General features: G+C 41.2%; 1 long non-coding RNA gene across 1 annotated transcript; it reads right to left on the bottom strand.

Annotated features, from left to right (window-relative positions):
- Positions 1-3,088: 3,088 nt before the first annotated feature.
- Positions 3,089-6,201, bottom strand: LOC108310704. The gene is made up of 2 exons (XR_001827877.2): positions 6,164-6,201; positions 3,089-3,389 (listed from the first exon to the last, which is right to left on the bottom strand). It is a non-coding gene; the product is annotated as an uncharacterized LOC108310704 (long non-coding RNA).
- Positions 6,202-10,085: the final 3,884 nt, after the last annotated feature.

The raw sequence follows: 10,085 nt of genomic DNA, 5'->3' as shown, positions 1-10,085 counted from the left end.
CCTATGATGGTCTACAACAACCCCCTCCCTATGATGGTCTACAACAACCCACTTCCTATGATGGTCTACAACAACCCACTTCCTATGATGATCTACAAAAACCCCCTCCCTATGATGATCTTCAACAACCCATTCCCTATGACGATCTACAACAAGCCACTCCCTATGACGATCTACAACAACCCACTTCCTATGATGATCTGCAACAACCCACTCCCTATGATGGTGTATAACAACCCACTTCCTATGATGGTCTACAACAGCCCATTCCAAATGATGATCTGCAACAACCTATGACCTTGTCTCTCTATGCTCTCTCCCTTGATTTCTTCTTGGGCCCTTAGTGCTTTCCATTTTATGTTTACAACTCCTTTCCCCAGATCTTCTAGCACTTGGTTGTCTAAAAATGTATAAGGCAGAGGTTCAGAGCTCAGGCTACAAAAGATGACTGACTGGGCGAAAATCCCAAATTCACCATTTTACTTATCTAATCTTGAGTAGCTTTTATAACCCTCTGAGCTTATTTCTTCATCCAGAAAACAGTGAAATTAATAATAGCATCTACCCAGAGTTCTTGTGAAAACTAAGCAAATTAACCTCATGTAAAGCACACCAAGCAACATTTTTCTTATGAACTGTTCACCATTGTGATTATTACTGTTAATACTATCAATATTATTATTAACAGCAAATAAATTATGATTTGAGCTTGATCTTTGAAGAGTCAGAGCACCACTCACCACTGGCTGTGTGAACTTGGTGACCTCTCTGTGTCCGGTTTTCTCATTTGTTAAGCAGAAATTCCACAAATTTAATTGTAACAAATGAAAATTTATACCATCCTTGGACATATTTAGTTAATACAGATAAAGCACTCAAAATAGTGCGTGGCACACAGCAAGCATTCTGAAGTGCTCATCATCATCATTATTATATTCTAATCATTGTTCTCTTCTTCCAGGTGTCTGTTAGCCATTCCATCATCCAGAGGCCCTTGCTCATCCTCCACCATAGTCACTCTGTCATATCAGCTTGCCTTGTTTTTCATCATTGCATTGACCCCTGCTTGACATTAGTGTCTTTAGAGCATTGTTACACATCATTGGCTGTCTCTCTCCCCTTCTAGCCTTTTCACTGGTCTTTCCCCAGTGCCAGGAGCAGAGCTTGGGACATGGTAGGACTCAATAAAAGTCAAATAAACAAGCATCACATTTTTTCATGCGTGTAAAGACTCTATCTGCACGAGAACTCTGCTCCCCAGGACTGTTATTCTGCTATGCAAGTTCATGGCCAATCATCACTGCACATCAAACCTTAATGGAAGATCTCAATGATTTTTCCCTAAGTGCATTTTGTTGTTCTCAAGTTGCTGCTGCTCAAGCAGCTGCCTCCATAGAAGATGAGCGCCTCAATGGCAATTCTCCCTTGGCTCATGTGCTCAGATGCACCCTCTCATATTTACCTTCTCCCTTTAATCATTGATTTATTTCTTAATTAATCACTCAATTCATTCACTAGCCTAACACTGATTGAGCACCAACTATGTATGGGCCTAATGCAGAGCACTGAAGTTACAAAGACTCCTTACAACTTGGTACCTGCTTGTAAGGAGTTACAATATAGCCAAGGAGGAAGATACAGAAATGGAGAAATAAAAGGCAGTGGGTTTACTGATGGCTGTAGGTATTGCTTTTATAGCATTCCCCAAAAGGGGCATCAACATAGCCCAGAGGAATGAGAAAAGACTGCCCCTCCACCATGTTCCTGAAGGAGAATGAACCAAAACACAGGGTGAGGATAGCAAACTGATGGGTGTAGTTAGGGTTTGGAGTAAGGGGTAGGGTGTATGTGGAGGACAGGAGATTGAGTAGGTGGCAGGGGAACTTCTGTGGTCTGACAGAGGAGTTTGGACCTTATCTTGCAAGCAACATATAAGCAGTGAAGGACTTATCACAAGATCAATGCCAGATTTGGGATTTAGGAGGTCACCCTGTGTCTCTCTGGTGGTCAAGGCAGAAATGGAAACAAAGGAACGATATGGTCACCAGCAAGAGGTGAGGAGTGTGATAGTGATGATGGAGAGGAGGGATAACTTTTTAAACATCAGGAGGTCTGGATGATTGATTGACACAGGATATGAAAGAAAAGTAAGAATTAGCTGAGCTTTCTAGTTCTTTCTCGGGAGACAAGAAAGAGTTGCAATTCCTTCTAACTCGCCATCACTGCACTCACTGCCACTGCAGTAGAAACTCTTAACAACACCATCAGAACTGGTAGTCGGTTTCTTTGAAGAGCATCAAAAAGTTAAGGACTCCTGAGAAGGTTCAATTTAAATTGCTGTGGTAAACAGACTAATGGCCCCCAAAAGACATCTGCATCCTAATTCCTGGAACCTGCGAATATGTCAAGCCACATGGAAAGGGGAATTAACGTTGCAGATGACACTAAGGTTGCTAACCAGCAGATCTTAAAACAGGGAGATTATTTTGGACTATCTGGGTAGGTCCAATGCAATCACAACAGAAAAGGGAGACAGGAGACTCAGTATCAGAGAAAGAGATGGAAGCAGAATCAGACAGATGCAACAAGGCTAGTTTTGAGGACAGAGGAAGAGGCCATAAGCCAAGGAATGTGGGCAGCCTCTAGATGCTGGAAAAAGCAAAAATACTGATTCCCAGCTAGAGCCTGTGGAAGGAATGCAGCCCCACCACCACCTTGATTTTAGCTCAATGAGACCCATACCGAACTCCTGAAATACAGAATCGGACGATAAGAAGTTTGTGTTAAATCAGTTTCATGATATGGGGGACTTTATTTTACCATTTTTCGAAGGAGTTTCACGCATGCTAGCTCACTTGTTTCTGTGATGCTGGGAGGCAAGTTTTATGGTCCCCGTTTTATAAATGGTGAAATTGAGGTTCAGAGAAATTAAGACACTTGCTCAAACCCTCTCAACAATGATGTGCTGGAGCAAGGACTAAGTCGCTGGTCTGTGTAGGGCCCTTCCTCTGCCCTACGTTGCCTCTCCTGTCTTGAGTGATGTTCTCACACTAAAGGCCACCTCTTTGGATCAAAACGTAGACAAATACAAGATGAAAATTTTCTTTTATTTGAATTCTGAATGTAACAAGTAAAGAAATTAGTCGGTGCTTCATTCAAGGCAAGAACATGTGTTCAAATGTTCTCCAAACCCCAGTCTTTCTTCCCGCCATTCTTTCTTCCATTTTTCTTTACTTCCTTTCTTCTTTCCTATCTGATGTTAGGCACAGGGGAAGTTACAGCAATAAATGGGACTCCAATTCTTCCCTCGGAGGGTATAAAACGTAGTATTTGATCATAAATAGACACATTATAAGTAGACTGTCATAAAAGCCAGGGAATCCAAGCATCTAGAACACAAAACACAGTAGAAGAAAGCTTTGAGCTTTGTTTTGAACATATCATCTCTGATCAACCACAGACTGTAGATTAAGGATTAGCTCCAATTTATATATTTTTAGCCCTTACACACAAAAAGAGTTAAAACTCTTATGACAACCAAGAGTGGACATGCATCAGCATGGAGCCCTGGGAACCGTGGCTGCATTCCTGTGTGTTTTTACTTTTGTTAACGCTGAGTACCTTTTTCTTAATCCTAGAATAGGATGCATAGTCCAGGCTCAAATATATTCATTGCTTTCTTGTTTACTTTCCCATAAACCATACACATAAAAAATTAGTTCCCATGTAATGCTGTGTCTCAGGAGTAAGCAACCTGTGCCTCTGGTGCCCACCAGCCTTGGAGATGGGTATCATCTGCATGACCCTCGTGCTTCCATGGTTTCTGGCGCAGCCAGTGCCCAGTAAACATTGGTGGATTGATTAGTAACACAGTGCCATCGTACTCCAGACAGTGACATGGAGGTAAAATCAAATACCTATTTTCTGCCTGTGCTGCCACCATCCTAGATCTTGAATTCCTTTCTCGCCCTCTTTTGAGGGTAAGAAACCTCTTGTGTTGGGAGACTCTTGTCTGAAAACAACCCTATTTCTAGGATCAAGCAACAGAAAGTCATTAAATGTGGACACACAGTGGGTCCCATCCTTTTCATGCTGCAGAGATGAAACAGAAATGGGTCTGAGGACTTTTCTTCACAACAGGCTGCCTTCTCTTTCAGTAATGTGAAAGGATTCTTGGTAATTCCAGTGTAACCACTGAGCCCCACCACTGATACTCAGACTCGGAAGTTGCTAGATCTTCACCCCACTCTGTGACACATCTATTGTGTTTAGGGAGTTGGATAAATTTTATTCACCAGATCCCCTTTGAAAGAGAACAGTTTGCAAGCAAACAAAAAACGAACACAATCCAAGTTTGCGTAAATAAGGGATTTATCAGTTCAGGAAGTTGAAAATAGCAGGGGCATATTGTATTCAGAAGCAGCTTGGTCAAGGACTCGGGTGACACCACCAGAACTTGGTTTCCGTCTCTGTGCTTCTTGGTTTCAGCCTTCTCCATCTGGGCTTTATTCTCAGACATAAGGATCTTGCATCCACTCATGGTTGCAAGATGGTCACAGCAGCTGGAACTACCAACATCTCTCTTGCAACAAAAATGGGGGAGTGTCCACTTTTCAGACGACACAAACAAAAGTCTTGGAATTCAATCTTGAGGCTTCCAGTTGGCCTGAGATCACAGGTCTACTCTAAGCAATTGATCTTATAAGGGAATGCAACTCAATGACCACAGACGCACTCCAGAGGTGCTGTAGAGCAGAGATCGCAAATCGGGAGCCAGTGGGCTGAATCCAACCCAAAGATGTGCTTTGCCAAGCCAGCATGGTGTTTTGAGATTTTTTATTTAAACACCTTTGGCTGATGTCTCCACTCTTCAGTTTCCTGAAGACCCTCCTACTCCATGCTCAGCCTGATTTACACATTGATATTACTGCCTGGATTGGGAATATATTTAATTTTGCACACTATTATAGATAGAATTCCATGTAGCTGAACTAAATGATCTTTGGGGATCATTTACTTTTGTGTTCCCAGTATCTAGCATAGTGCCTGCACACACAAAGGGCATACAGAGATGCTTACAGAATTACAGTCGTTAATCTACTGATCAAGGGGTCGGGTGTGATGACTCATACCTGTAATCCCAGCTGCTCAGGAGGCTGAGGTGAGAGGACAGCTTCAACCCAGGCTGCAGTGGCTTATGATCACACCACTGCACTCCAGCCTGGGCAACAGAGCAAAACCCCATCTCTAAAAATAAAAATAAAAAAATCCTCCCAATCAGAGACTCTATGGGACTAGGGGATTGGTTCCAGCTTAATTAGACATCAACCGTAGGCCTTGGGAAAATCTCTGTGCCTCAGAAGGACACAGTGAAGATAAAAAGGATTGTGTGTGCATGCAAGTGCCCGAAGGCTGTATCTGTAAGAGGTCAGGCTGGATTCTGTGACAAACAACCCTCATCTCTGAAGATTAATGCAAGAAAAGTCTATTTCTTGCTCTTGCCCAAGTTGAATGTGGGCATTTAGCAGGCAGCTATTCACTTGGGATTCAAGGGCCCAGTCTTCTCCACTCTGTGGCTCTGGTATCCACTGGACCTTAGAGCCTCCTGTAAGATCCTCTGTTAAGTCCAGCAGAGAAGGGAAGAGTAAGAGAATGAGAGGCTGGGACTGGAAGTAACAATATTACTTCCAACTACACTGCACTGGCCAGAACTCAGCCCCGTGGCTGCACCTACCTTAAAGAGTGACTGGGAAATGTCTGGCTGTGTGACCAGAAAGAAAAGAAAATGAGGTTTATTAACAACTACCCAGTCTCTACCAGAGGCTATAAGGCAATGATGGGCTTTATTCGCCTTTAATGACAGCCTCCACACCTTTATCCTCGAGGCCTTGATATGACATTTAATGCTTCATGGAAAAACCAAAATAGGAAATATTTCCCTTCTTCATTGTAAGATATAAAGAGTTCAATTTCTCAGGCCAATCATGAAGAAAAAGAAGGGAAAGAAGAGAAAGAGAAAACACAATGAGAAAGAGAAGTAGAAGTGAGTTTGTTCTGCAATCACGTGTTTCCAGGAATTCGTGTTCCAAATTCCCAGGCTAACGTTATAATATTAGATGTTGCTGATCATGTGACTTTCATTATAGGGAACTGTTTTACTTACAGAAAATAGAAGGCCGGGCATAGTGGCTCACACTTGTAATTCTAGCACTTTGGGAGGCCCAGACGGGTGAATCATCTGAGGTCTGGAGTTCGAGACCAGGCTGGCCAACATGGTGAAACCCCGTCTCTATTAAAAACACAAAAATTAGCGGGGCATGGTGGTGCACACCTGTAATTCCAGCTATTTGGGAGGTTGAAGCAGGAGAATTACTTGAGCCCAGAAGGCGGAGGTTGTTGCAGTGAGCCAAGATTGCACTACTGCACGCCAGCCTGGGCAACAGAACAAGACTCCATCTCAAAAAAANAAAAAAAAAAAAAAAAAAAAAAGAACTTCCCAATGTACAATATTTAACAGAAAATGGTCAATTTGTACCTTCCAAAACACACGGAAAGAAAAACACTATTTGAACTAGTTCTTCACTGGTATGTTTAACTTTCGAAGCTTGTATACTCTCATGATGATTTCCTAAGCTTTCCAGAGAGCTTTCCTTCTTTACTTCTCTCCCCACACAACGCATATGAACCAAAAAGGCATGAGCTAAAGGCACATGCACACCTTGGAGACAGATCTCTTATCAGCTTAGATTGTCCCATTTAATTTTCAAATGCGGTTAGTAATTGTACCAAAAGCTCTAGGCTTCAGTTCATTTAATTCTCTAAATCACCCTATGTAGTTGATATCATTATTCTGTTTCACAGATGAGAAAACTGAGGCTCAAAAATGTAAAGCAATTTGCCTGTTTCAGCTTGCTAGCAAGTATCAGGGCCAAACATGGAGCCACAGTTTACCTGACACTCCACAACCCATGCTCTTAGTAACAAAAGTCAGTTTCCTGGTTAGGACTCGGGGATGACAGTGGTGGCTGCTACTGCTGCTGTTATTGATGATTTGCTTATTCCTGTCATTTGTCTGAATGATTGTTTTGGGGAAGTGGATTCAGAACACTAGCTGAAATCTCAGTCCTTGCTTACAGAGTTCATTTCCTTGTGGCATCACTTGTCTACACTGTACACAATGGCATAGTAGGTGGTTTGGGCTGTAAACTCACTCTCCTGCCAATCTGGACCCGGCTTCTTCTCCTGCAAGATTCAGAAGCAAGGACATTCTGCTGAGGCTCTGAGGGAGCCATGTTCAGAATGGAAGGCAGCTGAAATGTCCCTACGGGTGTTCCTGGTCATCCCAATCTTCTTTGGTGTTACCATTTAAGATTATAAAGCCAGGTGGAAACAGAAGATATAAAAGGAGCACTGAATCCCAAACTTTGCAGATGCCCATAGTGTATTGGCAAAAAGGTTCTGCCACTGAAAGCAGTTAAAAGCAATTATTGAAAGCAATTTAAATTCCAAATACACTGTATTTCAGAGAAAAAAAAAAAAAACCTGCAATGAAACGTCACTCTTATGAAAAATATATGAGGTTGCTTCCAGTAATTATAGATCAGTGTGGATGTGTTTCTTTCATCAGCCATTAATTTATATTAATTATTTATTGAGTCCTGTGATGTTGTGTGATTAAAACCACTTAGGACTGGGTGCTCAAATGTGTTCTTTAAAGGGACAGATTATAGATTCCATTTCAAGATTTTTTTTTCTCCTGTGACTTACATGGAAAGAAAGAAAAGCAGTTGAGATCTAAATCAATTCAATCCTTAAAATGAAGTAATTTCCCCCACTCTTAAAGTTATGGTGAGCATTTTTACAACTTTTTTGGCCATTAACTTCTCCAGTTCCATAGCAGATTCTATTATTAAGAACATTCTTGGTGGTTCAAAATAATAGTTATCTTAGGAATTGACCTGACTCAGACACCTGCATTTTCCTGATTAGATGACCTCCTGGGTGTCCTGGCCATACCCATAGTTATAAGATCAGACCCTTTCCAGGTTTCTTCATGACATCTGGTCACAAAAGCATGTAGAGGGTCTTCAGTTCCTAGACAACATTAACTCAACACTCAGATCCAGCTGGTGACAGCTAACATACCGCTGTTTTATTCTTTTTATTTTTGTGCTGTTTTCTGTTCTTGGGTCTTTGATGGTAACAAAGGCAACTGCTTTACACAGAATGAAAACTTCCTAAGTGTCAAGGAGTAAGAATTGTGAAAAAAAAAAAAATGGTGAAGATGGCTCAGTGACAGAAGTAGTAGCCTTAGCAACATTAGCAAAAGTTGCTTTAACTTCAAGACAAGCTAAATTGCGTGGATCCGCTAATTGGGAAAACTGTTTACCAGGCTAGCTCAGAATGCTGAATTCCAGCCCACCTGACACACCCCCTTCAGCCTACCCGGTGGAATCCAAGTGAGAATGATGGTGACTTAGCCAAGGATGGAAAGGACAGGTGGTGAGAAGTGGCTCTTGCAACCAAATCTTTGTTCACATCTTTTATCACTTCCTGTTATGCATTGAATTGTGTCTCCCAAAAACCTACATGTTAAAGCCCTAACCCCTAGTACCTTAGAATGTGACCCGATTTGGAAATAAGGTTGTTGCAGAGGTACTTAATTAAAACTGGATCATACTAGAGTCAGATAGGCCCTGATCCAATATGACTAGCATCCTTGCAAAAAGGGGAAATTTGGAGACAGACAAGTACACAGGGAAAACGTCTTGTGCAGATAAAGGCAGAGATGGGATGATGCTTCTACAAGCCATGGAACACCAAAGATTGTGAGCAAACCACCAGAAGCTAAGGAAAAGGCAGGAGAATAGATTCATCCTCAAAGCCCATGGAAGGAACCAACTCTATTGACACCTTGACCTTGGACTCCTGGCCTCCAGAACTTTGAGCCAACGAAATTCTGCTGTTTAAGCCACCCCATTTGTGATATTAGTAAACTAATACACCCTCTAAGGTAAATTCCTGCAAGTAAAATTTTTACTTCAAAGGGAAACATGTACTAAGCCTTTTGATCCATATTTCCAACGACAAGTGTTGTACCTGTCTACATTCCCTGTAGCAGTACATACAAGTATTCATTTCATCATTCTCTTACTAACACAGGAATTCAGCGTTTGTTTTGTAACATTTCACAGTTTAATAAGTAGAACTGTCTATTTTCTTATATTTTAATGCTCATTATTTGATAACTAATACCTGGACATATTTACATGTTTATTGATTCTTTTGTGAATTGCCTGGTCTCCGCCAACTTGTCTATCATTATTGATTCATAAAAATTCTTTATATATTAAAGCTGCAAACCCTTTCACAAAGAGACACAGACACACATATACACACAAAGTAAATTATCTTATCTATTCAAGTTTTCATTTGCCTTTTATTTTTGGTATTGTGTATCTGTGCTAAGATAGCACCTCTAGACACATGTGGCTACTGAGACTTGAAATATGGCTGATCTTACCTGAGATGAGCTGTAATAAATAAAATGCACATGGGATTCCAAAAACTTTGCATGAGAATAAAAGAATGTAAAACCTCCCATTAATAATTGTTAGTATTGATTTTATGTTGAAATTATGTTTTTGATACTTTGAATTAAATAAAATATATTATTGAAATTGATTTCACCAATTATAATTTTCAGTTTTTTTGTTTGTTTTTTTGTTTTGTTATATCTTGTTTTGTTTTGTTTTTTGAGACGCAGTCTTGCTCTGTCGCCCAGGTCAGAGTGCAGTGACATGATCTTGGCTCACTACAACCTCCGCCTCCCAGGTTCAAGCAAGTCCCTGCCTCAGCCTCCCGAATAGCTGGGATTACAGGCACCCACCACCACACCCAGCTAATTTTTTTATTTTTAGTAGAGATGGGGTTTTATTATCTTGGCCAGGCTGGTCTTGAACTCCTGACCTTGTGATCCACCTACCTCAGCCTCCCAAAGTTCTGGGATTACAGGTGTGAGCCACTGCACCCAGCCAATTTTCAGTTTTTTAATGCATTTCTGAAACTTTAAATTACATATGTGA

This window comes from Cebus imitator, unplaced genomic scaffold (assembly GCF_001604975.1).
Source record: "Cebus imitator isolate Cc_AM_T3 unplaced genomic scaffold, Cebus_imitator-1.0 Scaffold106, whole genome shotgun sequence".
Classification (NCBI taxonomy): Eukaryota; Metazoa; Chordata; class Mammalia; order Primates; family Cebidae; genus Cebus; species Cebus imitator.
Note: the sequence above shows the minus strand (reverse complement) of the source record. Positions and strands in the feature narration are given on the sequence as shown.